Source organism: Dermacentor andersoni, chromosome 2 (genome assembly GCF_023375885.2).
Source record: "Dermacentor andersoni chromosome 2, qqDerAnde1_hic_scaffold, whole genome shotgun sequence".
In the NCBI taxonomy this organism is placed as follows: Eukaryota; Metazoa; Arthropoda; class Arachnida; order Ixodida; family Ixodidae; genus Dermacentor; species Dermacentor andersoni.
Window position 1 is genome coordinate 215,024,404 of NC_092815.1, and position 23,517 is coordinate 215,047,920.

Sequence of the window (23,517 nt, forward strand, 5' to 3'; positions counted from 1 at the left end):
ATCAGCTTGGTTAAAGAGAAGCACATGGCAGTGACACCTATGCGGTGACCGAGATTTACGTCAAAGACGTACAATAATCTGGAACTAGCCTGCTTTCATCTATTCCCTGATGCAAGTCTGGCGGAGCCCGTCTTTTGAAGAAAAGCACATGAAAACTGTCTCCTTTTCAGTTACACTGACTGCCGTCACATACGTTCACTAAATTGTGGCACGTACCGTCTCGGCAACGCATTTAAATGAGGTTACATTGATTTTATGAAAGATCTACATGTAATCAGCGAAATATAGCCATAAAGCAGGTTCGTGTCAAATGGGTCAGCTAAGAGAGGCGCATATGCATGTCACATACCTAGGACACAGCCTGTTCCGCCTATAGGCTAGTAATGCCGTTTCGCCATGAAAACAGCCCCTCATTATTGATATAGTGAGGGGATAGTTGATGGCCCGATGGTACATGTAGGCGAGAAAGCAGAGAAAATCCACGAACTGCCCATAATGATGTCAAACCGTCGCTTTCGTGACGACCCCCAGATATTCAGCTAATAGCTCTACAACCTGGGCCAAGCACACATTAAACCCGCAGTGCTGGAGAAACGCTGCCCACCTACCTGGACTCATCACATTCATATGCCTGTATAACCTTACTCTGTCACCCTTCGGGGTAGCCGAGTACCTAAGGCGCTAGTATACTCGGCTCGAAATTGCGGGCTAATCCCCGGCTCCGGAGATTGCAGTTTGAATGGAGGCACACTGCGAAGACGCCCGTGTGCATCGTAGCGCACGTTAAAGATCCCCAGTTGGGCAAAATTCTCCGTAGACGTCCACTACGGCGTCCCTGTGACGTAACCCCCCCCCCCCCTATTGGCGATAAAACTATCGTTACTCTACCCCGTTTTTTCCGAAACCATACTTTTCTCGAGCTTGTTAAAAAAACGCCAATTTTTTTGCCACAGCGATCAGCCCATGTGGCTAACAATGCACTTACGTACCAGTGAGAGTAGACGGAATGGTCAAATCAAGGTTGCACGAACACCTTTCTTTTTCTATAATAGACTACTTGACAGATCTTCCTATTTCACTACATTGAAGTGCGGCTGATACGTAGCGCTACATGTTGGGGTCCACAAGCTTTATTGAAAAGGGGCACATACCTCGTGGCCCATCTCCAGTGACACAAATGCTCGTCACGGAAGCTCATTTCAGCTTCGCACACACCTAGTTTTGTATACCCAGTTGTGCATGTGGAAATGAGCTTGGTTGAAGAGAAGCACATGGCAGTGACACCTATGCGGTGACCGAGATTTACGTCAAAGACGTACAATAATATGGAACTAGCCTACTTTCATCTATTCCCTGATGCAAGCCTGGCGGAGCCCGTCTTTTGAAGAAAAGCACACGAAAACTGTCTCCTTTTCAGTTACACTGATTGCCGTTACATACGTTCACTAAATTGTCGCACGTACCGTCTCGGCAACGCATTTAAATGAGGTTACATTGACTTTATGAAAGATCTACATGTAATCAGCGAAATATAGCCATAAAGCAGGTTCGTGTCAAATGGGTCAGCTAAGAGGGGCGCATATGCATGTCACATACCTAGGACACAACGTGTTCCGCCTATAGGCTAGTAATGCCGTTTCGCCATGAAAACAGACCCTCATTATTGATATAGTGAGGGGATAGTGGATGGCCCGATGGTACATGTAGGCGAGAAAGCAGAGAAAATCCACGAACTGCCCATAATGATGTCAAACCGTCGCTTTCGTGACGACCCCCAGATATTCAGCTAATAGCTCTACAACCTGGGCCAAGCACACATTAAACCCGCAGTGCTGGAGAAACGCTGCCCACCTACCTGGACTCATCACATTGATATGCCTGTATAACCTTACTCTGTCACCCTTCGGGGTAGCCGAGTACCTAAGGCGCTAGTATACTCGGCTCGAAATTGCGGGCTAATCCCCGGCTCCGGAGATTGCAGTTTGAATGGAGGCACACTGCGAAGACGCCCGTGTGCATCGTAGCGCACGTTAAAGATCCCCAGTTGGGCAAAATTCTCCGTAGACCTCCACTACGGCGTCCCTGTGACGTAAAACCACCCCCCCCCCTTTTGGCGATAAAACTATCGTTACTCTACCCCGTTTTTTCCGAAACTATACTTTTCTCGAGCTTGTTTAAAAAACGCCAATTTTTTTGCCACAGCGATCAGCCCATGTGGCTAACAATGCACTTACGTACCAGTGAGAGTAGACGGAATGGTCAAATCAAGGTTGCACGAACACCTTTCTTTTTCTATAATAGACTACTTGACAGATCTTCCTATTTCACTACATTGAAGTGCGGCTGATACGTAGCGCTACATGTTGGGGTCCACAAGATTTATTGAAAAGGGGCACATACCTCGTGGCCCATCTACAGTGACGCAAACGCTCGTCACGGAAGTTCATTTCAGCTTCGCACACACCTAGTTTTGTATACCCAGTTATGCATGTGGAAATGAGCTTGGTTGAAGAGAAGCACATGGCAGTGACACCTATGCGGTGACCGAGATTTACGTCAAAGACGTACAATAATCTGGAACTAGCCTGCTTTCATCTATTCCCTGATGCAAGTCTGGCGGAGCCCGTCTTTTGAAGAAAAGCACATGAAAACTGTCTCCTTTTCAGTTACACTGACTGCCGTCACATACGTTCACTAAATTGTGGCACGTACCGTCTCGGCAACGCATTTAAATGAGGTTACATTGACTTTATGAAAGATCTATATGTAATCAGCGAAATATAGCCATAAAGCAGGTTCGTGTCAAATGGGTCAGCTAAGAGAGGCGCATATGCATGTCACGTACCTAGGACACAACCTGTTCCGCCTATAGGCTAGTAATGCCGTTTCGCCATGAAAACAGCCCCTCATTATTGATATAGTGAGGGGATAGTTGATGGCCCGATGGTACATGTAGGCGAGAAAGCAGAGAAAATCCACGAACTGCCCATAATGATGTCAAACCGTCGCTTTCGTGACGACCCCCAGATATTCAGCTAATAGCTCTACAACCTGGGCCAAGCACACATTAAACCCGCAGTGCTGGAGAAACGCTGCCCACATACCTGGACTCATCACATTCATATGCCTGTATAACCTTACTCTGTCACCCTTCGGGGTAGCCGAGTACCTAAGGCGCTAGTATACTCGGCTCGAAATTGCGGGCTAATCCCCGGCTCCGGAGATTGCAGTTTGAATGGAGGCACACTGCGAAGACGCCCGTGTGCATCGTAGCGCACGTTAAAGATCCCCAGTTGGGCAAAATTCTCCGTAGACCTCCACTACGGCGTCCCTGTGACGTAAAACCACCCCCCCCCCCCTATTGGCGATAAAACTATCGTTACTCTACCCCGTTTTTTCCGAAACTATACTTTTCTCGAGCTTGTTAAAAAAACGCCTATTTTTTTGCCACAGCGATCGGCCCATGCGGCGAACAATGACCTTACGTACCAGTGAGAGTAGACGGACTGGTCAAATCAAGGTTGCACGAACACCTTTCTTTTTCTATAATAGACTACTTGACAGATCTGCCTATTTCACTACATTGAAGTGCGGCTGATACGTAGCGCTACATGTTGGGGTCCACAAGCTTTATTGAAAAGGGGCACATACCTCGTGGCCCATCTCCAGTGACGCAAATGCTCGTCACGGAAGTTCATTTCAGCTTCGCACACCTAGTTTTGTATACCCAGTTATGCATGTGGAAATGAGCTTGGTTAAAGAGAAGCACATGGCAGTGACACCTATGCGGTGACCGAGATTTACGTCAAAGACGTACAATAATCTGGAACTAGCCTGCTTTCATCTATTCCCTGATGCAAGTCTGGCGGAGCCCGTCTTTTGAAGAAAAGCACATGAAAACTGTCTCCTTTTCAGTTACACTGACTGCCGTTACATACGTTCACTAAATTGTGGCACGTACCGTCTCGGCAACGCATTTAAATGAGGTTACATTGACTTTATGAAAGATCTACATGTAATCAGCGAAATATAGCCATAAAGCAGGTTCGTGTCAAATGGGTCAGCTAAGAGAGGCGCATATGCATGTCACATACCTAGGACACAACCTGTTCCGCCTATAGGCTAGTAATGCCGTTTCGCCATGAAAACAGCCCCTCATTATTGATATAGTGAGGGGATAGTTGATGGCCCGATGGTACATGTAGGCGAGAAAGCAGAGAAAATCCACGAACTGCCCATAATGATGTCAAACCGTCGCTTTCGTGACGACCCCCAGATATTCAGCTAATAGCTCTACAACCTGGGCCAAGCACACATTAAACCCGCAGTGCTGGAGAAACGCTGCCCACCTACCTGGACTCATCACATTCACATGCCTGTATAACCTTACTCTGTCACCCTTCGGGGTAGCCGAGTACCTAAGGCGCTATTATACTCGGCTCGAAATTGCGGGCTAATCCCCGGCTCCGGAGATTGCAGTTTGAATGGAGGCACACTGCGAAGACGCCCGTGTGCATCGTAGCGCACGTTAAAGATCCCCAGTTGGGCAAAATTCTCCGTAGACCTCCACTACGGCGTCCCTGTGACGTGAAACCACCCCCCCCCTATTGGCGATAAAACTATCGTTACTCTACCCCGTTTTTTCCGAAACTATACTTTTCTCGAGCTTGTTAAAGAAACGCCTATTTTTTTGCCACAGCGATCGGCCCATGCGGCTAACAATGACCTTACGTACCAGTGAGAGTAGACGGAATGGTCAAATCAAGGTTGCACGAACACCTTTCTTTTTCTGTAATAGACTACTTGACAGATCTGCCTATTTCACTACATTGAAGTGCGGCTGATACGTAGCGCTACATGTTGGGGTCCACAAGCTTTATTGAAAAGGGGCACATACCTCGTGGCCCATCTCCAGTGACGCAAATGCTCGTCACGGAAGTTCATTTCAGCTTCGCACACACCTAGTTTTGTATACCCAGTTATGCATGTGGAAATGAGCTTGGTTAAAGAGAAGCACATGGCAGTGACACCTATGCGGTGACCGAGATTTACGTCAAAGACGTACAATAATCTGGAACTAGCCTGCTTTTATCTATTCCCTGATGCAAGTCTGGCGGAGCCCGTCTTTTGAAGAAAAGCACATGAAAACTGTCTCCTTTTCAGTTACACTGACTGCCGTTACATACGTTCACTAAATTGTGGCACGTACCGTCTCGGCAACGCATTTAAATGAGGTTACATTGACTTTATGAAAGATCTACATGTAATCAGCGAAATATAGCCATAAAGCAGGTTCGTGTCAAATGGGTCAGCTAAGAGAGGCGCATATGCATGTCACATACCTAGGACACAGCCTGTTCCGCCTATAGGCTAGTAATGCCGTTTCGCCATGAAAACAGCCCCTCATTATTGATATAGTGAGGGGATAGTTGATGGCCCGATGGTACATGTAGGCGAGAAAGCAGAGAAAATCCACGAACTGCCCATAATGATGTCAAACCGTCGCTTTCGTGACGACCCGCAGATATTCAGCTAATAGCTCTACAACCTGGGCCAAGCACACATTAAACCCGCAGTGCTGGAGAAACGCTGCCCACCTACCTGGACTCATCACATTCATATGCCTGTATAACCTTACTCTGTCACCCTTCGGGGTAGCCGAGTACCTAAGGCGCTAGTATACTCGGCTCGAAATTGCGGGCTAATCCCCGGCTCCGGAGATTGCAGTTTGAATGGAGGCACACTGCGAAGACGCCCGTGTGCATCGTAGCGCACGTTAAAAATCCCCAGTTGGGCAAAATTCTCCGTAGACGTCCACTACGGCGTCCCTGTGACGTAACCCCCCCCCCCCCCCCTATTGGCGATAAAACTATCGTTACTCTACCCCGTTTTTTCCGAAACCATACTTTTCTCGAGCTTGTTAAAAAAACGCCAATTTTTTTGCCACAGCGATCAGCCCATGTGGCTAACAATGCACTTACGTACCAGTGAGAGTAGACGGAATGGTCAAATCAAGGTTGCACGAACACCTTTCTTTTTCTATAATAGACTACTTGACAGATCTTCCTATTTCACTACATTGAAGTGCGGCTGATACGTAGCGCTACATGTTGGGGTCCACAAGCTTTATTGAAAAGGGGCACATACCTCGTGGCCCATCTCCAGTGACGCAAATGCTCGTCACGGAAGCTCATTTCAGCTTCGCACACACCTAGTTTTGTAAACCCAGTTGTGCATGTGGAAATGAGCTTGGTTGAAGAGAAGCACAAGGCAGTGACACCTATGCGGTGACCGAGATTTACGTCAAAGACGTACAATAATATGGAACTAGCCTACTTTCATCTATTCCCTGATGCAAGCCTGGCGGAGCCCGTCTTTTGAAGAAAAGCACACGAAAACTGTCTCCTTTTCAGTTACACTGACTGCCGTTACATACGTTCACTAAATTGTCGCACGTACCGTCTCGGCAACGCATTTAAATGAGGTTACATTGACTTTATGAAAGATCTACATGTAATCAGCGAAATATAGCCATAAAGCAGGTTCGTGTCAAATGGGTCAGCTAAGAGAGGCGCATATGCATGTCACATACCTAGGACACAACCTGTTCCGCCTATAGGCTAGTAATGCCGTTTCGCCATGAAAACAGCCCCTCATTATTGATATAGTGAGGGGATAGTTGATGGCCCGATGGTACATGTAGGCGAGAAAGCAGAGAAAATCCACGAACTGCCCATAATGATGTCAAACCGTCGCTTTCGTGACGACCCCCAGATATTCAGCTAATAGCTCTACAACCTGGGCCAAGCACACATTAAACCCGCAGTGCTGGAGAAACGCTGCCCACATACCTGGACTCATCACATTCACATGCCTGTATAACCTTACTCTGTCACCCTTCGGGGTAGCCGAGTACCTAAGGCGCTAGTATACTCGGGTCGAAATTGCGGGCTAATCCCCGGCTCCGGAGATTGCAGTTTGAATGGAGGCACACTGCGAAGACGCCCGTGTGCATCGTAGCGCACGTTAAAGATCCCCAGTTGGGCAAAATTCTCCGTAGACCTCCACTACGGCGTCCCTGTGACGTAAAACCACCCCCCCCCCCCCCTATTGGCGATAAAACTATCGTTACTCTACCCCGTTTTTTCCGAAACCATACTTTTCTCGAGCTTGTTAAAAAAACGCCAAATTTTTGCCACAGCGATCGGCCCATGCGGCTAACAATGACCTTACGTACCAGTGAGGGTAGACGGAATGGTCAAATCAAGGTTGCACGAACACCTTTCTTTTTCTATAATAGACTACTTGACAGATCTGCCTATTTCACTACATTGAAGTGCGGCTGATACGTAGCGCTACATGTTGGGGTCCACAAGCTTTATTGAAAAGGGGCACATACCTCGTGGCCCATCTCCAGTGACGCAAATGCTCGTCACGGAAGTTCATTTCAGCTTCGCACACACCTAGTTTTGTATACCCAGTTATGCATGTGGAAATGAGCTTGGTTGAAGAGAAGCACATGGCAGTGACACATATGCGGTGACCGAGATTTACGTCAAAGAGTTACAATAATCTGGAACTAGCCTGCTTTCATCTATTCCCTGATGCAAGCCTGGCGGAGCCCGTCTTTTGAAGAAAAGCACATGAAAACTGTCTCCTTTTCAGTTACACTGATTGCCGTTACATACGTTCCCTAAATTGTGGCACGTACCGTCTCGGCAACGCATTTAAATGAGGTTACATTGACTTTATGAAAGATCTACATGTAATCAGCGAAATATAGCCATAAAGCAGGTTCGTGTCAAATGGGTCAGCTAAGAGAGGCGCATATGCATGTCACATACCTAGGAAACAACCTTACTCTGTCACCCTTCGGGGTAGCCGAGTACCTAAGGCGCTAGTATACTCGGCTCTAAATTGCGGGCTAATCCCCGGCTCCGGAGATTGCAGTGTGAATGGAGGCACACTGCGAAGACGCCCGTGTGCATCGTAGCGCACGTTAAAGATCCCCAGTTGGGCAAAATTCTCCGTAGACCTCCACTACGGCGTCCCTGTGACGTAAACCCCCCCCCCCCCCTATTGGCGATAAAACTATCGTTACTCTACCCCGTTTTTTCCGAAACCATACTTTTCTCGAGCTTGTTAAAAAAACGCCAAATTTTTGCCACAGCGATCAGCCCATGTGGCTAACAATGCACTTACGTACCAGTGAGAGTAGACGGAATGGTCAAATCAAGGTTGCACGAACACCTTTCTTTTTCTATAATAGACTACTTGACGGATCTGCCTATTTCACTACATTGAAGTGCGGCTGATACGTAGCGCTACATGTTGGGGTCCACAAGCTTTATTCGAAAGGGGCACATACCTCGTGGCCCATCTCCAGTGACGCAAATGCTCGTCACGGAAGTTCATTTCAGCTTCGCACACACCTAGTTTTGTATACCCAGTTATGCATGTGGAAATGAGCTTGGTTGAAGAGAAGCACATGGCAGTGACACATATGCGGTGACCGAGATTTACGTCAAAGAGTTACAATAATCTGGAACTAGCCTGCTTTCATCTATTCCCTGATGCAAGCCTGGCGGAGCCCGTCTTTTGAAGAAAAGCACATGAAAACTGTCTCCTTTTCAGTTACACTGATTGCCGTTACATACGTTCCCTAAATTGTGGCACGTACCGTCTCGGCAACGCATTTAAATGAGGTTACATTGACTTTATGAAAGATCTACATGTAATCAGCGAAATATAGCCATAAAGCAGGTTCGTGTCAAATGGGTCAGCTAAGAGAGGCGCATATGCATGTCACATACCTAGGAAACAACCTTACTCTGTCACCCTTCGGGGTAGCCGAGTACCTAAGGCGCTAGTATACTCGGCTCTAAATTGCGGGCTAATCCCCGGCTCCGGAGATTGCAGTGTGAATGGAGGCACACTGCGAAGACGCCCGTGTGCATCGTAGCGCACGTTAAAGATCCCCAGTTGGGCAAAATTCTCCGTAGACCTCCACTACGGCGTCCCTGTGACGTAAACCCCCCCCCCCCCCCCCTATTGGCGATAAAACTATCGTTACTCTACCCCGTTTTTTCCGAAACCATACTTTTCTCGAGCTTGTTAAAAAAACGCCAAATTTTTGCCACAGCGATCAGCCCATGTGGCTAACAATGCACTTACGTACCAGTGAGAGTAGACGGAATGGTCAAATCAAGGTTGCACGAACACCTTTCTTTTTCTATAATAGACTACTTGACGGATCTGCCTATTTCACTACATTGAAGTGCGGCTGATACGTAGCGCTACATGTTGGGGTCCACAAGCTTTATTCGAAAGGGGCACATACCTCGTGGCCCATCTCCAGTGACGCAAATGCTCGTCACGGAAGTTCATTTCAGCTTCGCACACACCTAGTTTTGTATACCCAGTTATGCATGTGGAAATGAGCTTGGTTGAAGAGAAGCACATGGCAGTGACACATATGCGGTGACCGAGATTTACGTCAAAGAGTTACAATAATCTGGAACTAGCCTGCTTTCATCTATTCCCTGATGCAAGCCTGGCGGAGCCCGTCTTTTGAAGAAAAGCACATGAAAACTGTCTCCTTTTCAGTTACACTGATTGCCGTTACATACGTTCCCTAAATTGTGGCACGTACCGTCTCGGCAACGCATTTAAATGAGGTTACATTGACTTTATGAAAGATCTACATGTAATCAGCGAAATATAGCCATAAAGCAGGTTCGTGTCAAATGGGTCAGCTAAGAGAGGCGCATATGCATGTCACATACCTAGGACACAACCTGTTCCGCCTATAGGCTAGTAATGCCGTTTCGCCACGAAAACAGCCCCTCATTACTGATATAGTGAGGGGATAGTGGATGGCCCGATGGTACATGTAGGCGAGAAAGCAGAGAAAATCCACGAACTGCCCATAATGATGTCAAACCGTCGCTTTCGTGACGACCCCCAGATATTCAGCTAATAGCTCTACAACCTGGGCCAAGCACACATTAAACCCGCAGTGCTGGAGAAACGCTGCCCACCTACCTGGACTCATCACATTCACATGCCTGTATAACCTTACTCTGTCACCCTTCGGGGTAGCCGAGTACCTAAGGCGCTAGTATACTCGGCTCGAAATTGCGGGCTAATCCCCGGCTCCGGAGATTGCGGTTTGAATGGAGGCACACTGCGAAGACGCCCGTGGGCATCGTAGCGCACGTTAAAGATCCCCAGTTGGGCAAAATTCTCCGTAGACCTCCACTACGGCGTCCCTGTGACGTAAAACCACCCCCCCCCCCATTGGCGATAAAATTATCGTTACTCTACCCCGTTTTTTCCGAAACTATACTTTTCTCGAGCTTGTTAAAAAAACGCCTATTTTTTTGCCACAGCGATCAGCCCATGCGGCTAACAATGCACTTACGTACCAGTGAGAGTAGACGGAATGGTCAAATCAAGGTTGCACGAACACCTTTCTTTTTCTATAATAGACTACTTGACGGATCTGCCTATTTCACTACATTGAAGTGCGGCTGATACGTAGCGCTACATGTTGGGGTCCACAAGCTTTATTCGAAAGGGGCACATACCTCGTGGCCCATCTCCAGTGACGCAAATGCTCGTCACGGAAGTTCATTTCAGCTTCGCACACGCCTAGTTTTGTATACCTAGTTATGCATGTGGAAATGAGCTTGGTTGAGGAGAAGCACATGGCAGTGACACCTATGCGGTGACCGAGATTTACGTCAAAGACGTACAATAATCTGGAACTAGCCTGCTTTCATCTATTCCCTGATGCTAGTCTGGCGGAGCCCGTCTTTTGAAGAAAAGCACATGAAAACTGTCTCCTTTTCAGTTACACTGATTGCCGTTACATACGTTCACTAAATTGTGGCACGTACCGTCTCGGCAACGCATTTAAATGAGGTTACATTGACTTTATGAAAGATCTACATGTAATCAGCGAAATACAGCCATAAAGCAGGTTCGTGTCAAATGGGTCAGCTAAGAGAGGCGCATGTGCATGTCACATACCTAGGACACAACCTGTTCCGCCTATAGGCTAGTAATGCCGTTTCGCCATGAAAACAGCCCCTCATTATTGATATAGTGAGGGGATAGTGGATGGCCCGATGGTACATGTAGGCGAGAAAGCAGAGAAAATCCACGAACTGCCCATAATGATGTCAAACCGTCGCTTTCGTGACGACCCCCAGATATTCAGCTAATAGCTCTACAACCTGGGCCAAGCACACATTAAACCCGCAGTGCTGGAGAAACGCTGCCCACCTACCTGGACTCATCACATTCATATGCCTGTATAACCTTACTCTGTCACCCTTCGGGGTAGCCGAGTACCTAAGGCGCTAGTATACTCGGCTCTAAATTGCGGGCTAATCCCCGGCTCCGGAGATTGCAGTTTGAATAGAGGCACACTGCGAAGACGCCCGTGGGCATCGTAGCGCACGTTAAAGATCCCCAGTTGGGCAAAATTCTCCGTAGACCTCCACTACGGCGTCCCTGTGACGTAAACCCCCCCCCCCCTATTGGCGATAAAACTATCGTTACTCTACCCCGTTTTTTCCGAAACCATACTTTTCTCGAGCTTGTTAAAAAAACGCCAATTTTTTTGCCACAGCGATCAGCCCATGTGGCTAACAATGCACTTACGTACCAGTGAGAGTAGACGGAATGGTCAAATCAAGGTTGCACGAACACCTTTCTTTTTCTATAATAGACTACTTGACGGATCTGCCTATTTCACTACATTGAAGTGCGGCTGATACGTAGCGCTACATGTTGGGGTCCACAAGCTTTATTCGAAAGGGGCACATACCTCGTGGCCCATCTCCAGTGACGCAAATGCTCGTCACGGAAGTTCATTTCAGCTTCGCACACACCTAGTTTTGTATACCCAGTTATGCATGTGGAAATGAGCTTGGTTGAAGAGAAGCACATGGCAGTGACACATATGCGGTGACCGAGATTTACGTCAAAGAGTTACAATAATCTGGAACTAGCCTGCTTTCATCTATTCCCTGATGCAAGCCTGGCGGAGCCCGTCTTTTGAAGAAAAGCACATGAAAACTGTCTCCTTTTCAGTTACACTGATTGCCGTTACATACGTTCCCTAAATTGTGGCACGTACCGTCTCGGCAACGCATTTAAATGAGGTTACATTGACTTTATGAAAGATCTACATGTAATCAGCGAAATATAGCCATAAAGCTGGTTCGTGTCAAATGGGTCAGCTAAGAGAGGCGCATATGCATGTCACATACCTAGGACACAACCTGTTCCGCCTATAGGCTAGTAATGCCGTTTCGCCACGAAAACAGCCCCTCATTACTGATATAGTGAGGGGATAGTGGATGGCCCGATGGTACATGTAGGCGAGAAAGCAGAGAAAATCCACGAACTGCCCATAATGATGTCAAACCGTCGCTTTCGTGACGACCCCCAGATATTCAGCTAATAGCTCTACAACCTGGGTCAAGCACACATTAAACCCGCAGTGCTGGAGAAACGCTGCCCACCTACCTGGACTCATCACATTCACATGCCTGTATAACCTTACTCTGTCACCCTTCGGGGTAGCCGAGTACCTAAGGCGCTAGTATACTCGGCTCGAAATTGCGGGCTAATCCCCGGCTCCGGAGATTGCAGTTTGAATGGAGGCACACTGCGAAGACGCCCGTGTGCATCGTAGCGCACGTTAAAGATCCCCAGTTGGGCAAAATTCTCCGTAGACCTCCACTACGGCGTCCCTGTGACGTAAACCCCCCCCCCCCCCTCCTATTGGCGATAAAACTATCGTTACTCTACCCCGTTTTTTCCGAAACCATACTTTTCTCGAGCTTGTTAAAAAAACGCCAATTTTTTTGCCACAGCGATCAGCCCATGTGGCTAACAATGCACTTACGTACCAGTGAGAGTAGACGGAATGGTCAAATCAAGGTTGCACGAACACCTTTCTTTTTCTATAATAGACTACTTGACGGATCTGCCTATTTCACTACATTGAAGTGCGGCTGATACGTAGCGCTACATGTTGGGGTCCACAAGCTTTATTCGAAAGGGGCACATACCTCGTGGCCCATCTCCAGTGACGCAAATGCTCGTCACGGAAGTTCATTTCAGCTTCGCACACACCTAGTTTTGTATACCCAGTTATGCATGTGGAAATGAGCTTGGTTGAAGAGAAGCACATGGCAGTGACACATATGCGGTGACCGAGATTTACGTCAAAGAGTTACAATAATCTGGAACTAGCCTGCTTTCATCTATTCCCTGATGCAAGCCTGGCGGAGCCCGTCTTTTGAAGAAAAGCACATGAAAACTGTCTCCTTTTCAGTTACACTGATTGCCGTTACATACGTTCCCTAAATTGTGGCACGTACCGTCTCGGCAACGCATTTAAATGAGGTTACATTGACTTTATGAAAGATCTACATGTAATCAGCGAAATATAGCCATAAAGCTGGTTCGTGTCAAATGGGTCAGCTAAGAGAGGCGCATATGCATGTCACATACCTAGGACACAACCTGTTCCGCCTATAGGCTAGTAATGCCGTTTCGCCACGAAAACAGCCCCTCATTACTGATATAGTGAGGGGATAGTGGATGGCCCGATGGTACATGTAGGCGAGAAAGCAGAGAAAATCCACGAACTGCCCATAATGATGTCAAACCGTCGCTTTCGTGACGACCCCCAGATATTCAGCTAATAGCTCTACAACCTGGGTCAAGCACACATTAAACCCGCAGTGCTGGAGAAACGCTGCCCACCTACCTGGACTCATCACATTCACATGCCTGTATAACCTTACTCTGTCACCCTTCGGGGTAGCCGAGTACCTAAGGCGCTAGTATACTCGGCTCGAAATTGCGGGCTAATCCCCGGCTCCGGAGATTGCAGTTTGAATGGAGGCACACTGCGAAGACGCCCGTGTGCATCGTAGCGCACGTTAAAGATCCCCAGTTGGGCAAAATTCTCCGTAGACCTCCACTACGGCGTCCCTGTGACGTAAAACCACCCCCCCCCCTATTGGCGATAAAATTATCGTTACTCTACCCCGTTTTTTCCGAAACCATACTTTTCTCGAGCTTGTTAAAAAAACGCCAATTTTTTTGCCACAGCGATCAGCCCATGCGGCTAACAATGCACTTACGTACCAGTGAGAGTAGACGGAATGGTCAAATCAAGGTTGCACGAACACCTTTCTTTTTCTATAATAGACTACTTGACGGATCTGCCTATTTCACTACATTGAAGTGCGGCTGATACGTAGCGCTACATGTTGGGGTCCACAAGCTTTATTCGAAAGGGGCACATACCTCGTGGCCCATCTCCAGTGACGCAAATGCTCGTCACGGAAGTTCATTTCAGCTTCGCACACACCTAGTTTTGTATACCCAGTTATGCATGTGGAAATGAGCTTGGTTGAAGAGAAGCACATGGCAGTGACACCTATGCGGTGACCGAGATTTACGTCAAAGAGTTACAATAATCTGGAACTAGCCTGCTTTCATCTATTCCCTGATGCAAGCCTGGCGGAGCCCGTCTTTTGAAGAAAAGCACATGAAAACTGTCTCCTTTTCAGTTACACTGATTGCCGTTACATACGTTCACTAAATTGTGGCACGTACCGTCTCGGCAACGCATTTAAATGAGGTTACATTGACTTTATGAAAGATCTACATGTAATCAGCGAAATATAGCCATAAAGCTGGTTCGTGTCAAATGGGTCAGCTAAGAGAGGCGCATATGCATGTCACATACCTAGGACACAACCTGTTCCGCCTATAGGCTAGTAATGCCGTTTCGCCACGAAAACAGCCCCTCATTACTGATATAGTGAGGGGATAGTGGATGGCCCGATGGTACATGTAGGCGATAAAGCAGAGAAAATCCACGAACTGCCCATAATGATGTCAAACCGTCGCTTTCGTGACGACCCCCAGATATTCAGCTAATAGCTCTACAACCTGGGTCAAGCACACATTAAACCCGCAGTGCTGGAGAAACGCTGCCCACCTACCTGGACTCATCACATTCACATGCCTGTATAACCTTACTCTGTCACCCTTCGGGGTAGCCGAGTACCTAAGGCGCTAGTATACTCGGCTCGAAATTGCGGGCTAATCCCCGGCTCCGGAGATTGCAGTTTGAATGGAGGCACACTGCGAAGACGCCCGTGTGCATCGTAGCGCACGTTAAAGATCCCCAGTTGGGCAAAATTCTCCGTAGACCTCCACTACGGCGTCCCTGTGACGTAAAACCACCCCCCCCCCTCTATTGGCGACAAAACTATCGTTACTCTACCCCATTTTTTCCGAAACTATACTTTTCTCGAGCTTGTTAAAAAAACGCCTATTTTTTTGCCACAGCGACCGGCCCATGCGGCTAACAATGACCTTACGTACCAGTGAGAGTAGACGGAATGGTCAAATCAAGGTTGCACGAAAACCTTTCTTTTTCTATAATAGACTACTTGACAGATCTGCCTATTTCACTACATTGAAGTGCGGCTGATACGTAGCGCTACATGTTGGGGTCCACAAGCTTTATTGAAAAGGGGCACATACCTCGTGGCCCATCTCCAGTGACGCAAATGCTCGTCACGGAAGTTCATTTCAGCTTCGCACACACCTAGTTTTGTATACCCAGTTGTGCATGTGGAAATGAGCTTGGTTGAAGAGAAGCACATGGCAGTGACACCTATGCGGTGACCGAGATTTACGTCAAAGACGTACAATAATCTGGAACTAGCCTGCTTTCATCTATTCCCTGATGCAAGTCTGGCGGAGCCCGTCTTTTGAAGAAAAGCACATGAAAACTGTCTCGTTTTCAGTTACACTGATTGCCGTTACATACGTTCACTAAATTGTGGCACGTACCGTCTCGGCAACGCATTTAAATGAGGTTACATTGACTTTATGAAAGATCTACATGTAATCAGCGAAATATAGCCATAAAGCAGGTTCGTGTCAAATGGGTCAGCTAAGAGAGGCGCATATGCATGTCACATACCTAGGACACAACCTGTTCCGCCTATAGGCTAGTAATGCCGTTTCGCCACGAAAACAGCCCCTCATTACTGATATAGTGAGGGGATAGTTGATGGCCCGATGGTACATGTAGGCGAGAAAGCAGACAAAATCCACGAACTGCCCATAATGATGTCAAACCGTCGCTTTCGTGACGACCCCCAGATATTCAGCTAATAGCTCTACAACCTGGGCCAAGCACACATTAAACCCGCAGTGCTGGAGAAACGCTGCCCACCTACCTGCACTCATCACATTCATATGCCTGTATAACCTTACTCTGTCACCCTTCGGGGTAGCCGAGTACCTAAGGCGCTAGTATACTCGGCTCGAAATTGCGGGCTAATCCCCGGCTCCGGAGATTGCAGTTTGAATGGAGGCACACTGCGAAGACGCCCGTGTGCATCGTAGCGCACGTTAAAGATCCCCAGTTGTGCAAAATTCTCCGTAGACCTCCACTACGGCGTCCCTGTGACGTAAAACCACCCCCCCCCCTCTATTGGCGACAAAACTATCGTTACTCTACCCCGTTTTTTCCGAAACTATACTTTTCTCGAGCTTGTTAAAAAAACGCCTATTTTTTTGCCACAGCGATCGGCCCATGCGGCTAACAATGACCTTACGTACCAGTGAGAGTAGACGGAATGGTCAAATCAAGGTTGCACGAACACCTTTCTTTTTCTATAATAGACTACTTGACAGATCTGCCTATTTCACTACATTGAAGTGCGGCTGATACGTAGCGCTACATGTTGGGGTCCACAAGCTTTATTGAAAAGGGGCACATACCTCGTGGCCCATCTCCAGTGACGCAAATGCTCGTCACGGATGTTCATTTCAGCTTCGCACACACCTAGTTTTGTATACCCAGTTGTGCATGTGGAAATGAGCTTGGTTGAAGAGAAGCACATGGCAGTGACACCTATGCGGTGACCGAGATTTACGTCAAAGACGTACAATAATCTGGAACTAGCCTGCTTTCATCTATTCCCTGATGCAAGTCTGGCGGAGCCCGTCTTTTGAAGAAAAGCACATGAAAACTGTCTCCTTTTCAGTTACACTGATTGCCGTTACATACGTTCACTAAATTGTGGCACGTACCGTCTCGGCAACGCATTTAAATGAGGTTACATTGACTTTATGAAAGATCTACATGTAATCAGCGAAATATAGCCATAAAGCAGGTTCGTGTCAAATGGGTCAGCTAAGAGAGGCGCATATGCATGTCACATACCTAGGACACAACCTGTTCCGCCTATAGGCTAGTAATGCCGTTTCGCCACGAAAACAGCCCCTCATTACTGATATAGTGAGGGGATCGTGGATGGCCCGATGGTACATGTAGGCGAGAAAGCAGAGAAAATCCACGAACTGCCCATAATGATGTCAAACCGTCGCTTTCGTGACGACCCCCAGATATTCAGCTAATAGCTCTACAACCTGGGCCAAGCACACATTAAACCCGCAGTGCTGGAGAAACGCTGCCCACCTACCTGGACTCATCACATTCACATGCCTGTATAACCTTACTCTGTCACCCTTCGGGGTAGCCGAGTACCTAAGGCGCTAGTATACTCGGCTCGAAATTGCGGGCTAATCCCCGGCTCCGGAGATTGCAGTTTGAATGGAGGCACACTGCGAAGACGCCCGTGTGCATCGTAGCGCACGTTAAAGATCCCCAGTTGTGCAAAATTCTCCGTAGACCTCCACTACGGCGTCCCTGTGACGTAAAACCACCCCCCCCCCCTCTATTGGCGACAAAACTATCGTTACTCTACCCCGTTTTTTCCGAAACTATACTTTTCTCGAGCTTGTTAAAAAAACGCCTATTTTTTTGCCACAGCGATCGGCCCATGCGGCTAACAATGACCTTACGTACCAGTGAGAGTAGACGGAATGGTCAAATCAAGGTTGCACGAACACCTTTCTTTTTCTATAATAGACTACTTGACAGATCTGCCTATTTCACTACATTGAAGTGCGGCTGAAACGTAGCGCTACATGTTGGGGTCCACAAGCTTTATTGAAAAGGGGCACATACCTCTTGGCCCATCTCCAGTGACGCAAATGCTCGTCACGGATGTTCATTTCAGCTTCGCACACACCTAGTTTTGTATACCCAGTTGTGCATGTGGAAATGAGCTTGGTTGAAGAGAAGCACATGGCAGTGACACCTATGCGGTGACCGAGATTTACGTCAAAGATGTACAATAATCTGGAACTAGCCTGCTTTCATCTATTCCCTGATGCAAGTCTGGCGGAGCCCGCCTTTTGAAGAAAAGCACATGAAAACTGTCTCCTTTTCAGTTACACTGATTGCCGTTACATACGTTCACTAAATTGTGGCACGTACCGTCTCGGCAACGCATTTAAATGAGGTTACATTGACTTTATGAAAGATCTACATGTAATCAGCGAAATATAGCCATAAAGCAGGTTCCTGTCAAATGGGTCAGCTAAGAGAGGCGCATATGCATGTCACATACCTAGGACACAACCTGTTCCGCCTATAGGCTAGTAATGCCGTTTCGCCACGAAAACAGCCCCTCATTACTGATATAGTGAGGGGATAGTGGATGGCCCGATGGTACATGTAGGCGAGAAAGCAGAGAAAATCCACGAACTGCCCATAATGATGTCAAACCGTCGCTTTAGTGACGACCCCCAGATATTCACCTAATAGCTCTACAACCTGGGCCAAGCACACATTAAACCCGCAGTGCTGGAGAAACGCTGCCCACCTACCTGGACTCATCACATTCACATGCCTGTGTAACCTTACTCTGTCACCCTTCGGGGTAGCCGAGTACCTAAGGCGCTAGTATACTCGGCTCGAAATTGCGGGCTAATCCCCGGCTCCGGAGATTGCAGTTTGAATGGAGGCACACTGCGAAGACGCCCGTGTGCATCGTAGCGCACGTTAAAGATCCCCAGTTGGGCAAAATTCTCCGTAGACCTCCACTACGGCGTCCCTGTGACGTAAACCCCCCACCCCCCCTATTGGCGACAAAACTATCGTTACTCTACCCCGTTTTTTCCGAAACTATACTTTTCTCGAGCTTGTTAAAATAACGCCTATTTTTTGGCCACAGCGATCGGCCCATGCGGCTAACAATGACCTTACGTACCAGTGAGAGTAGACGGAATGGTCAAATCAAGGTTGCACGAACACCTTTCTTTTTCTATAATAGACTACTTGACTGATCTGCCTATTTCACTACATTGAAGTGCGGCTGATACGTAGCGCTACATGTTGGGATCCACAAGCTTTATTCAAAAGGGGCACATACCTCGTGGCCCATCTCCAGTGACGCAAATGCTCGTCACGGAAGTTCATTTCAGCTTCGCACACACCTAGTTTTGTATACCCAGTTGTGCATGTGGAAATGAGCTTGGTTGAAGAGAAGCACATGGCAGTGACACATATGCGGTGACCGAGATTTACGTCAAAGAGTTACAATAATCTGGAACTAGCCTGCTTTCATCTATTCCCTGATGCAAGCCTGGCGGAGCCCGCCTTTTGAAGAAAAGCACATGAAAACTGTCTCCTTTTCAGTTACACTGATTGCCGTTACATACGTTCACTAAATTGTGGCACGTACCGTCTCGGCAACGCATTTAAATGAGGTTACATTGACTTTATGAAAGATCTACATGTAATCAGCGAAATATAGCCATAAAGCAGGTTCGTGTCAAATGGGTCAGCTAAGAGAGGCGCATATGCATGTCACATACCTAGGACACAACCTGTTCCGCCTATAGGCTAGTAATGCCGTTTCGCCACGAAAACAGCCCCTCATTACTGATATAGTGAGGGGATAGTGGATGGCCCGATGGTACATGTAGGCGAGAAAGCAGAGAAAATCCACGAACTGCCCATAATGATGTCAAACCGTCGCTTTCGTGACGACCCCCAGATATTCAGCTAATAGCTCTACAACCTGGGCCAAGCACACATTAAACCCGCAGTGCTGGAGAAACGCTGCCCACCTACCTGGACTCATCACATTCATATGCCTGTGTAACCTTACTCTGTCACCCTTCGGGGTAGCCGAGTACCTAAGGCGCTAGTATACTCGGCTCGAAATTGCGGGCTAATCCCCGGCTCCGGAGATTGCAGTTGGAATGGAGGCACACTGCGAAGACGCCCGTGTGCATCGTAGCGCACGTTAAAGATCCCCAGTTGGGCAAAATTCTCCGTAGACCTCCACTACGGCGTCCCTGTGACGTAAAACCACCCCCCCCCCCCTATTGGCGATAAAACTATCGTTACTCTACCCCGTTTTTTCCGAAACTATACTTACTCGAGCTTGTTAAAAAAACGCCATTTTTTTTGCCACAGCGATCGGCCCATGTGGCTAACAATGCACTTACGTACCAGTGAGAGTAGACGGAATGGTCAAATCAAGGTTGCACGAACACCTTTCTTTTTCTATAATAGACTACTTGACGGATCTTCCTATTTCACTACATTGAAGTGCGGCTGATACGTAGCGCTACATGTTGGGGTCCACAAGCTTTATTGAAAAGGGGCACATACCTCGTGGCCAATCTCCAGTGACGCAAATGCTCGTCACGGAAGTTCATTTCAGCTTCGCACACACCTAGTTTTGTATACCCAGTTGTGCATGTGGAAATGAACTTGGTTGAAGAGAAGCACATGGCAGTGACACATATGCGGTGACCGAGATTTACGTCAAAGAGTTACAATAATCTGGAACTAGCCTGCTTTCATCTATTCCCTGATGCAAGCCTGGCGGAGCCCGTCTTTTGAAGAAAAGCACATGAAAACTGTCTCCTTTTCAGTTACACTGATTGCCGTTACATACGTTCACTAAATTGTGGCCCGTACCGTCTCGGCAACGCATTTAAATGAGGTTACATTGACTTTATGAAAGATCTACATGTAATCAGCGAAATATAGCCATAAAGCAGGTTCGTGTCAAATGGGTCAGCTAAGAGAGGCGCATATGCATGTCACATACCTAGGACACAACCTGTTCCGCCTATAGGCTAGTAATGCCGTTTCGCCACGAAAACAGCCCCTCATTACTGATATAGTGAGGGGATAGTGGATGGCCCGATGGTACATGTAGGCGAGAAAGCAGAGAAAATCCACGAACTGCCCATAATGATGTCAAACCGTCGCTTTCGTGACGACCCCCAGATATTCAGCTAATAGCTCTACAACCTGGGCCAAGCACACATTAAACCCGCAGTGCTGGAGAAACGCTGCCCACCTACCTGGACTCATCACATTCATATGCCTGTGTAACCTTACTCTGTCACCCTTCGGGGTAGCCGAGTACCTAAGGCGCTAGTATACTCGGCTCGAAATTGCGGGCTAATCCCCGGCTCCGGAGATTGCAGTTTGAATGGAGGCACACTGCGAAGACGCCCGTGTGCATCGTAGCGCACGTTAAAGATCCCCAGTTGTGCGAAATTCTCCGTAGACCTCCACTACGGCGTCCCTGTGACGTAAAACCACCCCCCCCCCTCTATTGGCGACAAAACTATCGTTACTCTACCCCGTTTTTTCCGAAACTATACTTTTCTCGAGCTTGTTAAAAAAACGCCTATTTTTTTGCCACAGCGATCGGCCCATGCGGCTAACAATGACCTTACGTACCAGTGAGAGTAGACGGAATGGTCAAATCAAGGTTGCACGAACACCTTTCTTTTTCTATAATAGACTACTTGACGGATCTGCCTATTTCACTACATTGAAGTGCGGCTGATACGTAGCGCTACATGTTGGGGTCCACAAGCTTTATTGAAAAGGGGCACATACCTCTTGGCCCATCTCCAGTGACGCAAATGCTCGTCACGGATGTTCATTTCAGCTTCGCACACACCTAGTTTTGTATACCCAGTTGTGCATGTGGAAATGAGCTTGGTTGAAGAGAAGCACATGGCAGTGACACCTATGCGGTGACCGAGATTTACGTCAAAGACGTACAATAATATGGAACTAGCCTGCTTTCATCTATTCCCTGATGCAAGTCTGGCGGAGCCCGTCTTTTGAAGAAAAGCACATGAAAACTGTCTCCTTTTCAGTTACACTGATTGCCGTTACATACGTTCACTAAATTGTGGCACGTACCGTCTCGGCAACGCATTTAAATGAGGTTACATTGACTTTATGAAAGATCTACATGTAATCAGCGAAATATAGCCATAAAGCAGGTTCGTGTCAAATGGGTCAGCTAAGAGAGGCGCATATGCATGTCACATACCTAGGACACAACCTGTTCCGCCTATAGGCTAGTAATGCCGTTTCGCCACGAAAACAGCCCCTCATTACTGATATAGTGAGGGGATAGTGGATGGCCCGATGGTACATGTAGGCGAGAAAGCAGAGAAAATCCACGAACTGCCCATAATGATGTCAAACCGTCGCTTTCGTGACGACCCCCAGATATTCAGCTAATAGCTCTACAACCTGGGCCAAGCACACATTAAACCCGCAGTGCTGGAGAAACGCTGCCCACCTACCTGGACTCATCACATTCATATGCCTGTGTAACCTTACTCTGTCACCCTTCGGGGTAGCCGAGTACCTAAGGCGCTAGTATACTCGGCTCGAAATTGCGGGCTAATCCCCGGCTCCGGAGATTGCAGTTTGAATGGAGGCACACTGCGAAGACGCCCGTGTGCATCGTAGCGCACGTTAAAGATCCCCAGTTGGGCAAAATTCTCCGTAGACCTCCACTACGGCGTCCCTGTGACGTAAAACAACCCCCCCCCCCTATTGGCGATAAAACTATGGTTACTCTACCCCGTTTTTTCCGAAACTATACTTTTCTCCAGCTTGTTAAAAAAACGCCTATTTTTTTGCCACAGCGATCGGCCCATGCGGCTAACAATGACCTTACGTACCAGTGAGAGTAGACGGAATGGTCAAATCAAGGTTGCACGAACACCTTTCTTTTTCTATAATAGACTACTTGACAGATCTGCCTATTTCACTACATTGAAGTGCGGCTGATACGTAGCGCTACATGTTGGGGTCCACAAGCTTTATTGAAAAGGGGCACATACCTCGTGGCCCATCTCCAGTGACGCAAATGCTCGTCACGGAAGTTCATTTCAGCTTCGCACACACCTAGTTTTGTATACCCAGTTATGCATGGGGAAATGAGCTTGGTTGAAGAGAAGTACATGGCAGTGACACCTATGCGGTGACCGAGATTTACGTCAAAGACGTACACTAATCTGGAACTAGCCTGCTTTCATCTATTCCCTGATGCAAGTCTGGCGGAGCGCGTCTTTTGAAGAAAAGCACATGAAAACTGTCTCCTTTTCAGTTACACTAATTGCCGTTACATACGTTCACTAAATTCTGGCACGTACCGTCTCGGCAACGCATTTAAATGAGGTTACATTGACTTTATGAAAGATCTACATGTAATCAGCGAAATATAGCCATAAAGCAGGTTCGTGTCAAATGGGTCAGCTAAGAGAGGC